The following is an 11878-nucleotide window of genomic DNA, read 5'->3' as shown; positions in this document are numbered from 1 at the left end:
AGAATGGGTTCTCTTGAAATGCTCAGACCCATGGTGGTATTTGGAGACCTGAGACCCTTCAGTGCTAAATGGGAAAATAAATAATTATTTAAAATACGCTATCAATCTACCGTGTAAAGAACAGGCAACTATTCTGCTGCTGAAATGCTGCTTTCTGAGCATAGCCCCAGGGGAGCTGGCCGTGAAGCAATGAGGGCCCCTGCTTTGGTGAGTCCAACTGGGGGATCCTGTACCCATGATGGTGGCGAAGCTTCCAGAGATTACACCTCCGTCCTGGTTTTTTCCTGGCCTCTGGCTCTTCCCACAATATTCTCCCTATGGGGCCTAGGTGCTCTTGTGCTATAAGTGAGGCTTCTTTTCCTCAACTGGATAAGCTTTGCTCAGGGGAGTCTGACTGTTTCAGAAGGCCTCATGCAGCTTCTCCGGGGTCTGGGTTGTTAGGTTTGACCTCACAATGGAAGACTGCGCGTTTACCTGAGGGAGGAAGTTAGCCTTCCTCTCAGATAAAATGGAGACAGCTGGAGCCCGGGATGCCCTCCGCAGTGTCTCCATCACCAAACGATGTTGTTTTACCTAATTGAATCTTAGGATTAGAAGTAATGTGAGAATCACTGCTTCCTAGGCATTCAACCAACTAGTACATAATCTTTTTTGTTTTGTTTTGTTTGTTTTGTCTTTTTGGTACCTGGGCTCAAACTCATGATCTTGCCCTTGCCAGGCAGGTGCTTAAGCCGCTGAGTTAAATCTCTGACCCTGTTCAACCAACTAAAAACTGACCAGTTTATTGATATAACAAAAGCTTGTTACAAAGATTATCCTCAATTACTAATGGGGCTCAACTAATTTGTCAAAATTAATTCCTTTGTACTATAAATAATTCCAATCAAAATTTGATACTTGTTGATAGAAGTTAGTAAAGCGGGGCTGGGGATTTAGCTCAGGATTTAGCTCAGTGGCATAAGTGCCTATCTTGCAAGCACGTGGTCATGAGTTTGATCCCTGGTACCGGTAAAAAAAAAAAAAAAAAGTTAGTAAACCAACTTTAAAATAAATACAGAACTTATCAATTTCCTATTCTCTTGTTTGGAAGTCATGTACTGCTTTCATTGTTTTGTTTTGATTTGTTTTATTCTGCTATTTTGGTTGATTTTATTATGTCTGATGATATGGGCAGCTATTTTTAAGACAACAAGAAGCATTATGGTAGCTGTTGTTTTTGAAGTCCTGTATCACCTCACTGTTTTGTTTTGATTGGCTTTATTTGGTTTTATTTTGTTTGGTTCTATTCTCTTTAAAATAAAATTTTAAAAGTAAATAAATTAATACAGAGCTGCAAAAGATCTAGATGAGCAAAACAATTTTGTAAAATAATAGCAAATTTGGAAGACTAACACTACCTGATATGAAGGATTGCTATAAAACCATAGCAGTGGAGGTGATGTGATATTTAAGTCTATATAGGCAGATTAATGAAACAGAGAAGAGACCAGAAATATCACACATACACAGTTAACAAAGTGGCAAGGTAATTCAATGTGGAAAATGATTGCCTTTTCAATAAATTGCCTGACATAATTGGTTGTTCATATGCATAATATGAGCCTTGACTCTCCTCTCCAAGTTAACGTGAAGTAGATCATAGTGCTAAATGTAAAACTAAACTTATAAAACTTCAGGAAGAAAAGTACAAAATAAAAACATTTGTGACCTTTGGATTAAATAAGAACTTTTCAACTAGAACACAATAAAGAACATAAATCATACAAATAAACCTTGACAAATAGAGTTTAACAAAATTTAAAGCTTCTGCTTTTCAAAAGATATTGTTAAGAAAAATGTAATGATAAGGCACAGATTGATAAAAATAAGTGTAAAGCACATATCTGATAAAAATATATATTTGAGAAATACACTTAAAATCATTAGTAAATACAAGCTAAAACCACTAGGAAATACCTCCATGCACTAATGACAGTGGCTCAAACTAAAGAAAACTAAAATGTGAAGTATAGGACAATGGGAACTTTCATGCTTTTCCAATGGGCATGCAAAAATGGAACAATTTGCAGCTTTTTAAAATAGTTAAACATACACTTACCATATCAACCAGAAATTCTACTCTCCCATATTTATCCAAGACTTACTTATTCAAGTTATTTATCGTAGGCTATCCTAACCCTAACCCTAACCCTAACCCAGTGGCTATTGACTGTAAGTGTTTTAGCTATCATAGTACAGTCACAACAAAAGTGATACAGAGGATGGCTACTCATAGACGCAGCACTGTGGAAGAGTACTCAAAGTACTGTGCCAAGCAGGGGTGCAGAGACTTTGGGGTACGTGGTAGAGCGGTAAGCAACACCAACTGAGCCTCTCTGAGGAGATTCAGAATCCAGACACTGGAAAACATCTTATCTTGGGAAAGAAAAAAGAGGGAAGTAGATTCCTGGAAGGGAAAGATCTGTATGAAATTAAAACCTCCAGAAAGATTGAAGAGACAGAACACAAGCGGAGAAAGGAAGTGACAGCCTGAACTTTCTTCCTGGCTCCCAACTTGCAGCTCATGGGAAAGGGAGGCCAAGTCTAAGAGACAAAGCGAAAGCTGGGGACTCCAGAGGGCTTCCAGGAGAGATTTAGTGGCAGAATGGACCAGAGGATACTGTGAGCTGCAAGGAGAGCTCATGATTCTGTTTCCACGTGAACCCTTCAATAGGCCCAAGGCGCAGCCAGTGTTGGTAACACGCCCAGACTCCAGCATCACTATTGTAGATGTGACATGACATCCAGAGCTGACAGCCAGCTTACCTTCCATACTGTATCCTACATCCTTCACTGCCAAGATTGCAGTTCTTAAGAAGCAAGAGCTGGGCGGGCCAGGAGGAGAACAGAGCTCCAGAGATCCGGCCACGGAGGGACTCAGGCAGCTTATTCGCCCGCCCTCTTTGTTAGCACCTGCAGCTTGGGCCTGGAGAAGAACCACTACCTGTGAGCCTACTGCCACACGAGCTGAAAATCAAGCACCCTTCTCCCACCTGCCCCCTGCCCCCTGCCCCCTTAGCTACTGGGGATAGATGTTTCAACATCTCTTGGGAGGATGACCATATGCAGTATAGCAAATGTAGGGGATTTCCTTCTATCTTCTGTTTGAAGGCACAGGTTGTTTTCACTGTTTTGTTATGTTTCTTTTGCTCTATTCAGTATTCTCCATTGGTTTTACAATGTTCTACTTTTGGTTTGATTTTACAATACGTAATTGACTGGACAGCTATTGTTAAGTTAAAGAGATTATACCATAGTACTTACTACTATCCCGGTATCCTACTGTGAAATCCTGTACCAATTTCACTGCATTGTCTTGATTAGCTTTGTTCTGTCTTGCGCTGTTGCATCTTTACTACTTTCAAAATTAAAAAAAAATACATGTTAAGACTCATGCATGTGTAGAATCTATAAACAGTTTATGAGAACTGATCTTATGACAATTGATTAAATGAACAGATACTTTGAGGAAAAGGAGGCACTAAAATAGCCAGTGCTGATTCTGGAGTTTCATAATGTGAAACCCAGCAATAGTATTATTCTTTGTTCAGAGTGATATTAACCTGCTTGGGTTTATTCAAAGTCAACATAATTGAAGATATGGGTAACTGCATATATGTGTAAGTGTAGAGGATTGATAACCATACTTCTAAGTTTTTGTTGGATAGTTGAACAGAACTGGTTGCAGTCTCACTGTTTGAATCCCCACTTTATATGCTCCACTTTAGTATCTTGAATAACTATTTGTAAGAAGACAATCTGTAATCATCAACTAGTGATTTCTTACCGTTTATTTTTTCTTTTAAATTATGTATTATTTCTACCCGTTTTCTGTTTTTTTAGTCTTTCTTTAAATTCAGTTTTAAAAAGAAGACACTACAGTACTCAGTGCTGATCACAGAGGGTCATGATGTGAAATCCAGCAATACTATTATTCTTTGTTCAGAATAATTTTAACCTGCTTTAGTTTGTTTAATCTAAACATAAATGAAGATATGGATAACTGCATGTATGTTTAAATGCATAGGATTGACAACCATGCTACTAAGTTATTGTTGGAAAGTTGATTAGAACTTTTTGCAGTTTCTCTGTTTGAATTCCCACTTTACATGTTCCATTTTTGTACCTTGAACAACTATTTGTAAAACGACAACATCAACTGGTGATTTCTTACTGTTTTTTTTTTTCTCTGAACATATGTACTATTCCTACCTATTTTCTGTTTTGTTTAATCTTTCTTTAAATAAAAATTTAAAAAAAAGAAGCAAGAGCTGGTTCTCATCCTTGAATTGCTCTTGCTCAGTAAACGCAACATTGATTTGAACAGCTAACCAGATTTCAGGGTGCAGGATAGACCAGCTACACTTCAAATTGTTGATGTTTATACACAGTGAATGATCAAACTTTCTTTCCCTTTCATATTACAGTATTTAAATATATTTAAAATCTTACTAGCTATAAAAAAGGACAATCTTGAGGCTTTAATAGGTAAATGGAGGCAATTTAAGACCATAGTCATAAGTGAAATAAATCAAACTCACATTTATAAATATCATATTGTCTCTCTAGTATAAAAAATAAAAACCTGAAACAGGCTAGATAGTTTATAAAGAATAGTGATTTATTTAGCCCATGATTCTGGAGGCTGGTGAGCCTAAGAGTGTGACACCTGCTCCTGGTAAGGGCCTTCTTGCTTCATCAGAAAATGGTCAAGGGCAGTCCATGGTGAGGCAGAGCAAAAATGCTAGATAGATGTCCCTTCTCCTTCTTTCTTCCTCCTCTTCCTTGTCCTGTTTTTCTTCTTCTTCTCCTTTTTCTTCCCTCTTTTTCTGCCCTTCCTCTTTCCCCTCCTCCTCTTCCTCTTCTCCTTTCTCTTCTTTCTCTTCTCTTTCTTCTTTTTCTTCTTCTTCTTCTTCTTCTTCTTCTTCTTCTTCTTCTTCTTCTTCTTCTTCTTCTTCTCTCTTTTCCTCCTCCTCCTCCTCCTCTTTCTCTTCCTTTTCCTCCTCCTCCTCCTTCTCCTCCTCCCCCTCTTTCTTCTTCTGCTTCCTATTTGACCACTAATGCCATCATGGGGCGCCACTGTCATTACCCCATCACATACAATTACCTTCCAAAGGCTGAGTAATAAAGTACCATTAACATATAAATTCAGTGATTAAGTTTCAGTGAATGAACTGTTGGGATACACATTCAAACCACAGCAGGAACAATTAAAACAAGAGAATGAAGATCATTTTGTGGAAAATCAAGTAGCATTTTTAAGTTTGAGGAGCTAGAAGGTTGCTCACATAGACACAACAGTTAGCAGCCTAGCACTTCTCACAGGAGTCATCAGGACGGGATGAAGGAAGTAAACTTGAGGACTCGGCCTTGCTCTTCCTTCTGTCCAACATCTCACCACTACCACCACCTATCCTCAGGTTTGCAGGTGGGACCTGTTACATATTTTTTTAAACATTTCCTTCCTGCTTGTCTACCACTTGCAAACCTATAACCTCATAACCTCTATCTTCAGCGACTGCCTCCTTGTCTGCCAATCTCTGCTCCCCTTAAATCCATTCTTCACACTGTCTCCAGTTATCTGCTCCAAAGTGCTGGTATCTCCCTTAGCTGCTTACAGCCTACCACACACTTAGGTCCTACTTATTTTTAAGACTCATTATAAGCATTGCCTCCTCCAGAAGGGGATCCCCAACACCCCCAGCACAGTTAAGTGACCCCTGTGCACTTAGAGTACACACGTGCCCTGCCTGCACACACTGGCCAACAGTTACCTGTCTGTTATGCAGCATGTGAGCCTGGGTGCCTCTCCCAGCCTCTGGGAAGCACAGATGCTCAGGTCATCTTGGGAGGGAAGAAAAGAGAGAAAAATGGAGGAGAATCAGATATCAATCTTGAAAAGTGTCTATGTATATTGGGATACCACCAAGGATTCCCATACCCTACCTGAAGGTGTAGAACTGGGTGTTAAGTCAAGGGAACTTGGAGCTGACTAGTTGTTTGACTATGATCAGGCCACTTAACCTTTTTGGATCTCAATTTTCCCATCTAAACAGAAAGTTTGAACAAGGTGAACTCCTCCATCTCTATAACCTTGCTTCCAAGGCACCATAGTTCTCCAATCATAGGAGCTTTGGCCCCTTCTTTACTCCCAGGGACTCGACTTCTAGGATCTCCTCCATCTGCAATGGCTTGCCACCTTGCTCAGCCACCGAGTGCTCCTGCTGTGACCTGAAGGAATCCACAGCAGTATTGTGGACAGCACTGATTCTCACAGCCTTGCCCAAGGATTCTGCCAAACAGTTTTTGTTGCAAATTCAGCCTACTTGGCTTCCTTTCTGAGTTTAACCAAGGGTTTTCTGGGACCAGGCTTACATTCTCACAAACAGCTTAAGTCCAGATGGCCATGTCTTTGTATCTTCCTTATTGTCTTCTTTTAAAGCTCATTAAATTCCTCCTTCCACCCACTACTGCAGAGTTCACCAGGACTTGGAGAAGCGCAGTTCCTCCTCTTCACCTAATTGTGTAGCGACTTCCATGAATAAGGCGGGACTGATGGTCTCAGGGCAGGCAGCATGTCCTCAGGCCTTGTATCACATGTGGAGACAGGCAACAAAAGACGCAGTCTCTTTCCTCCCATTCCTTATTATCTAGCAAAAAACACAAGAAATAGCATCAAGAAGGATTGAGATTAGTTCCAGGCGGGCATGTGCCACCCCTAAATGAATTCCTTCACATCTCAATACAATAAGCTCCCCAAGGACAGAAACCTTGTCTTGATCACTCACTACTGGATTCTTCACACCTAATGCAGTGACTGTCACATAGTTGGCACTCAAGAAATACCTACTAAATAAATAAATGCATGTTGCATTCTTCACTGTGTCTCTAGCACCCAGCGCAGGACTTGACTCAGTAAATCCTTGACTAATTGATAGATAAGGGATGGATGGAGGAGAGCTTTGCAGGATAAATAGGAGTTACTCAGAAAGAGACTTTAAAAGAAAGAAGCAGGAGGTTCCAAAGGCAGAGAGGATAACATTCGTAAAGGCAGGCAAAAACCCAGAGCTTTCAGAGAACAGCAACTAGTTGGAAGTGGCCCAAAGTTTTATTTAAAATGAATTCAAATCAATGAGGTTTACAGAAAAGTGCCAGAAGACCACCCTGGGTTTTCGAATTTCTTTCTGCCACCAGTTTATTTGCTTTAGATTAACAAAGTCAAAGGCTCACATGTTTCCACTCTATTAATTTTCCCTTTTTTGTTTTCAAGAGATAGAAGCTTCTTTCAAACTAGCTCAAGAATGAGCAAATGATTCTATCAATGCTTCTATGTATGTAAGTATGTTTGTTCACTTACATTCACCTATCTATTGCTTCTCTGTCTACCAGTCTGCAGATGCTTCACAGTTGCAGTGGGATTATAGCCAAATAAATGCTTCATGCATTGAAAATATCATAAATCAAAATGAACTTAATACAATAGTTTACCATCACAGCTTAGCAACACACTACACTATAGTCTGCTGATTGTTTCGTTAATGAAAATGTGATCAATGATTGGATATCATGTGACTGATGGGAAGCTGTGGTCACTGCCCAGCACCATGATTTAGTATTGTGCCACATATCACTAACTCCGGAAAAGACCAAATTTCTCAAATTTGAAACCAATATGGTTTCTACTGAATGTGCATCACTTTTGCTCCATATTAAAGTAAAAGAATCTTTGTTAAATGATTCCTTGTAGGTCAGGACCATCTGTTTTTAATCTCTGATCTGAGTTTTTTTCTTTCTAGGGTATCCACATTCTCTCTCTCCTTCAAACAGCTATCTCTTTGAAATCACTGAAACAGGCTTACATGTTCCCAGCAGCTTTAAAAGCATCCAAATAACATTCGTATAAGCAGTCCTAAGAAGAGACTTTGACTGGTTCTGTGTAGATTCACACATTTACTCCAGAGCAATCCCTGAGACCACTGCACAGCCTGTGACTCCTGCCCACCCATGAGAGACTACAGCATGACTGACAGATCCAGGAAAAAGAAAGGAGTGCTCTCCCAAGAAACAGATGCAGAGCAAAATAAAACCGTACCTCCCACCTCATCAATCATGCCCATGTCTGGGGCAGCCATATCCACCGATCCCTTTCCTCAGAGGAGGAAGCCAACTTTGAATATGCATTTTTCTTGTTTTAGTGTAGCCTCCTCTCTGAGCCAGGTTTATTCATCTGTAAAGTGAGTTTGTTGAGCTAAATTCATCTTTAGAGGTCCCCTAGAAAGAAAGCATTCTGGTGTTCCTGAAATATGTACATTTCAACTCTGCCTAACTTACCTTTCAAAGTGGAAACCTCTATTTTCTTGATTAATTGTTTCATGAAGTATATTTGGATATTTTATTTTTGTTATTCTTAGTCATTTCAAAAACACCTGATCTTTGTTCAGCAAAAGAATCCCATCTCTTTCCCTAAGTGCATTTTTCAGCCTCATTCATGATTAGGATTATTTGAATTATCCTCTTTGGAAGAATATCCTCTTCTGAGATATTCAGGGGTGACGTTTTAGACCTATCCTCATTTTAACTCTTGGATCCCAAATTTTCGTTACCTTTGATTGCTCTTGGGAGCTGCAGGAGAAAGAATCTTTGTTCCCTGCAGTTATTTGTGGTCTACTTGATCTTAGTAGAAAATATTTCAGACTTGGGTCTCTGAACCTGAAACCATTGCTGTTTGATATTTATTGAGCATCATGCCAGACTTTTGAGATACAGGAAAGTCAAAATCACCGAGACATTAACCCTCCACAGAGGGAGGGACTCTGCCCCTGAATCCCCAACAAGTTCAGTGGGAGAAAAACAGGGACAAAAAACAAGACCCAGAGAAGGACACTGACATGCCCAACGTAAACAAATAAGTAATAAAATTTAAATTTAAAGTTCAAGTCTCCTGAATTTCAGCCTCTTTCCCCTATCTTCTGTCACACAAGTAACCTAATTTGGCACTTGACTTCTAGGGACCTCTCCGGTTTGCAGAGAAAGCCCTTTCCTTGACCAAGGCTGATCAGCTAATATTGACTTATTTCCCAGGGATCTTCAGACAGAGCCAAACTTTGATTGGGCCATGAAGGCTGCATCCCTCATAGCCTGACTCTGTCTGGGCCACACCTGCAGTCCTACACACCTGCAAACAACTGAATACTTGTCAGTCTTTCAGAACTGTGAGGATGTCACAGCAGATGCTGACACTGCCCACCATCCCGAGGCTAGAGAAATCTTTAGCTAGTGTGACTGGCAAGGTGCAATGCCAACTAGGTCCTGAGCCAACGGGTACCACCTGTGTGGTGCTTCCTAGCCCAATGTCTCCAGTAAGGGGTAGCCCAGCTTCTCCTTAAGCTCCTCTTCCTCTGCAGGGGAGCCCTGTTCCTCAAAGGCCACAGCTTTTTCTGGATGGGCTTTAAAGGTTACCATCTGACAGAAACCAAAACTTCTAACTTGAGCAGAACCATAATTGATCCCCTAAACTTTCCTCAAAAAGTCCATTACAAATTACAGTCAGCCAGCCATTCCTTAGTATGTCCTCTCACTCACAAAAATATTTATAGAAGTTTCACTATTTTCCTGGCAAATTAATGACAGTGTTATGCTTTTCTAGGATATTCATTTCCCCCATGCTTCAAGGTTGATAATAAAGGACTAAATATCCAGAAAACTCCTCCTAGATTTCTATGTTGTTTCAATTAATAGCACATAGAACATCCAGAAGTTTGCTATATCCCACATGCAAAACTTCCCGTGGTGAGCGGTGAGACCAGTGCTACCTCTGTTAGTGTCTGAAGTAGCCCCACAATCAGTTTCTTACTCTCCACACTCCCCAGACCTCACCCCGTCAGCCTGTCTGAGCCCATGCCTTCCACTGTGATCTCTCATCCCTCACAGCAGGAAGCATCACAGGTAACCTAGTAGTCTTTTTCCTGAGTACTTCAGCTTTCTGGATGTGAAAACCAGACCATCTTCCAAACAAAATACTGCGACCGCACTTTGCACCAGCACAGAAACACATGAATTTTTGCTGTTCGTAGGGTTCTTTCAGTCATTCATCCAGTGATTGTTGAGCACCTAATGTGTCAATTACTCTGCAGACTGTGGGAACAAGCATAGGCCAGGTGGCTGCAAGGGTGATCGGTGCTCTGATGGAAAGTTTGTGAGACAGGAGCACCTACACAGGCTTGGGAGGTTTCCTGGAGTAGGACAGTTGGCTTGAATAAAACTAGCTGTCTACACTCAAGGTCTGTGGCTTGCTCATCCTCAGAGTGTTTGCTCGGAGAAGTCCAGCATCCACCCATTTATATACCCTGCCCAAAGGGTCTTCTACTTCTTCTACTTCTACTCCTACATGCTTAATTCTGAATTATTTCTCCACATGTAGAACAAAATCTCCAACTAAATTAGCAGGGCAGGATCAGCAGTCCTTTTGTAAAGTCAGGTTTACACGGTAACTAGGAACTGGCCCCTAGGACATACTTTAAATGTCTGAATTAGGTATCGTGGCAGAGACCCTCCAAACTGCAGCCAGGTGATGGCTGCCCAGCTAATGATACCCTTTACCTCCCAGGCATAGGACACAGTCACCAGTCGTACTGAAACTGGGCGAGGCCACTTCCAAGTCTGGGACTTTGCAAGCCTGTGCTTTCTCTCCTACCCTGTTCCCTCTTGTACAGGCTGACTTGTAGACAAAGTGATGGGCCAGCCTTGAGCGGACCTTTCTTATTATGATTATTACATGCAAAGGAATTCAGTGTTTGGGTACCATAAGCAGTGTTACCACTGGCAGAGCAGTCCAGCCTTGTCCTAATAGAGCTGCCAGATATCCAGCCTCCACTGAAAATGGGAAGGCCTAGCATCTGCTACGCTCCGGGCCAACAGTCAGCAGATGTCAAGCTCCATCCAGTTTGCCACAGATCCTGTAGCTCCCCATGAGCCTGAGGATCCTGCCACAGTCCTCGCACTGTTGATTTTCAAAACTGCCTGAAGCTTATTTTAAGCATTTAAGTCTCGGAGCAGAACATAAATAGGGAGTCTAGTTACTGATAACACTCTCAGCTGGCTCTTCCTTTGGGAGTTTATGCCATTTCAGAACCTGTAATAGGGATCTTGATCCTGGTTCAGGGCACGGGTAGGACTCAAGGCCTCGCCTCTAAGAAATATTCTAGAATGTTCCCTTTATATCCTGAAATGGAATTAATTTCATCCACCTCCACAGACACAACTTTAAAAATCAGTATGATGATGTAATAAAAATAGCAAGAGAAATAAACATACCTTATCATGACATCACATATGTTTGCAGATGCAAAGATTTGGCATGATGACAATAGAAGCTAGGATGAAAAGTCAAACAGTTGCATGCAGAAACAGAAGCTCTTCAAATAAGACAGCCATAAATGCAAACAGGCACAAGCCTCTCTCTCTCTCTCTCTCTCTCTCTCTCTCTCTCTCTCTCTCTCTCTGTGTGTGTGTGTGTGTGTGTGAGAGAGAGAGAGAGAGAGAGAGAGAGAGAGAGAGAGAGAGAGATTGTGGTAACTCCATTACACAGTAGATTGTCAGCAGGAATGTGTTTTATACAAAAGACATAAAACTCTTGGTAAAGTCTGAAACAACACAAAACCCAGTTTTTCCTTGATTCTAACTTTAGTCCTAGAAAACTTGATGCATTTAAAATCATGGAGCAAATACTCTGTATTAGTGTGTAATGTGGAACTCAATTTTAGGCTCTGAGCAACCTAAACATGTTCGATATTCAAGAATCCACAGTGAGTCACAAGGGACAGCGCAGCTCTTCAGCGAG

At 41.0% G+C, this 11878-nt stretch overlaps 1 long non-coding RNA gene across 1 annotated transcript; it reads right to left on the bottom strand.

The window, feature by feature from the left end:
• Positions 1 to 6078: 6078 nt before the first annotated feature.
• LOC134473908 (uncharacterized) lies at positions 6079 to 11492 on the bottom strand. Its single transcript, XR_010044390.1, has 2 exons — positions 11353 to 11492; positions 6079 to 6689 (listed from the first exon to the last, which is right to left on the bottom strand). It is a non-coding gene; the product is annotated as an uncharacterized LOC134473908 (long non-coding RNA).
• Between the last annotated feature and the right edge of the window lie 386 nt (positions 11493 to 11878).

The sequence above is a fragment of the Cavia porcellus genome, unplaced genomic scaffold (assembly GCF_034190915.1).
Source record: "Cavia porcellus strain 051 isolate PalLab524CR breed Dunkin Hartley unplaced genomic scaffold, mCavPor4.1 scaffold_29, whole genome shotgun sequence".
Taxonomy (NCBI): domain Eukaryota; kingdom Metazoa; phylum Chordata; class Mammalia; order Rodentia; family Caviidae; genus Cavia; species Cavia porcellus.
Note: the sequence above shows the minus strand (reverse complement) of the source record. Positions and strands in the feature narration are given on the sequence as shown.